Below are 2,246 nucleotides of genomic sequence, written 5' to 3' on the forward strand. Positions count from 1 at the left end.
CAAAGCGGGGGAGGGTGCGGGGCTGAGCGGTCCTACCCTGCGTGGAGCCGCGCTCCCGAGTGAGCAAAGCAGCTTCGCGAATACCCGTGGAAGCCCCAGCGCCGGGCATCAGGAGAGGAGCTTGGCGGCTGCCTGGGCTGAGCAGCTGGGGGAGGGGACGGAAAGGTCCAAAAGTTCCTTTTTTTTTTTTTTTTTTCGGAACACGAGACGCCAGAGAAGCAGGTCTCTCCAAGAAATGCCATTTCAATGATTTTAATAAGCAAAATAGGAAACAATTTTAATAACCAAAAACAGAAACCAGTCTGAATAAAACTACAATAGACCAGGTTTTTTAATATTTTTCATATCATAAGCAGGATTTGAAATTGATCCCTTCAGAACTTTACATGAAATAAAAACAATTTTTTTTTCCGCTGCTGCAATGTTTTGATTTCAACACAGTTGAATCAGTAAAAACCAAAGATCGTTTTCTGATGCATGACTAATATCCACAATATTTAAAACTGCAAGCACCATGCTGTTCATTACAATCTTGTTATTACTGTTAATTTATAAACTAATACAAACTTAAAATGCATCCGGCCAGCAGTGCCAGCTATCCTAAAAGGAAACTAAAAAATAAGTTTTCATTTTGGTATTTTTGTCAGTGCAACGTAAATCCTTTTACTGACCTGCAGGAGGAAAAAAAAAGTAATAAAAACACCCATAAGACTCCAAACTACTACTACCATACAACTGCAAATAAATTTTGTCTAAAACTTTCACTCGCTGCATAAGGAAGCAGAGAAGCAGATTACAAATCATCGCAAAAGAATACACTTAAAAGTTGCAGTATGTCTTCTTAAAAAAAAAAAAAAAAAAAGTTTTCTATGCTTTTCCAGCCCCCTCATCCTCTGCTGCCATGGAGAAGCCCAGCCTGAGTGGCCAGCCGGAGCCCTGGCTGCTATTGCAGCTTGACTCGGAACGAGGAGGAGGCTTTTTTTTTTATTTATTTACCGAAAATCAAGGGGCAGGTTTTTTTCTTAAAAGGAACTGGTATCTCGTCCGTCCTTCGCTTCCTGAGTGTACAATTAGAAGGGAAACTAGATGGCCAAGCCTAACCACTCCAGGCTGGGAATTGTCCTGAAGGAAAGAGCTTCGCTGTCACTTTAAAGCATGGAGGAGGCTCTAGTGACCGATGAGAGTTTTTTCCCTGTTAGGTTTAGGTTTGTCAATGCCATTCAGGCGTTTTTGCTTCTGCCCCAACAAACAAAAACCAAAATGAAAACTAAAAAAAAAACAAAACAACACAACTTAAAAGTGCACCAGATATACAAAGTTGGGTTTTTTCTAATGCAAAATGCCCATAACTTTTTTCCTTAAGTATCTCTTTAATACCAAACCGTATAACCAGCCTGCTGAAATGTTTTTTTTTCTCCTGTGCAGTTTGAAGTAGCAGATATTTACAAGCTAACAACCATAAAAGAAAATAAGAGAGCAAAACCAACGAACAAAACTGCACAAGCAGTAAAAAGTTTGATAACTTGTGATGCTTTTCTTATCGATGAAACAAAACAACAGAAATCTATGATCGATGATCAACATGCTATAGTTAAACAAGAAAATGGTACAAAATAGAAATTATTACCATACATGTCCAGCATGCAGGATTAATATTTTTAATGCAGATTTTCGTATTTTTCTATATAATCAAGCAGGCAATAAAACTGATGAGTTCTTTCTTTCTTTTTCTTTTTTCTTTCTTTCTTCCTTCCCTTTCTTAGATTGAATGTCTCATCTGAGTCCTGTAACTTATTTCTCAAAGCAGGCAATATATGAAGAGTTTGCATATATTGTCCTTTTTATTTATTCTCTTTTTCCAAGCAGGTAAATTGTGCATGAGATGGTCCCGTATATGTCCTCTCTCTTTCCAAGCAGGCAGTATGCTATAGATGGCTTGTTCATTGTCCTTTTTTATTATTATTCTCTTAAAGTCCATCTCGTTCTGCAAGCAAGCGAACTATAAAATGCTTCACTTGTCCTTTTCTCCTTTGCCTCTGCCTCTGTCTCTCTAACTTGCAAACGAAAGTCGAAAAGTTGCACTTTACCTCTCCCGTCCCCACCCCCAGCCTACTTTTCCCACAGCTAATCTAGAAGTCTGGATGCTGCAAAAAAAAAAAAATCAAGTCTCTATTTTTCTCTCCTTCTTTCTCTCTAGTCAAGCAGACAGATGGATGGAGATGTCAGAGGAGGATGGGAGCGGGGGG

The sequence above is a fragment of the Pterocles gutturalis genome, unplaced genomic scaffold (genome assembly GCF_000699245.1).
Source record: "Pterocles gutturalis isolate BGI_N339 unplaced genomic scaffold, ASM69924v1 scaffold15226, whole genome shotgun sequence".
Taxonomy (NCBI): Eukaryota; Metazoa; Chordata; class Aves; order Pterocliformes; family Pteroclidae; genus Pterocles; species Pterocles gutturalis.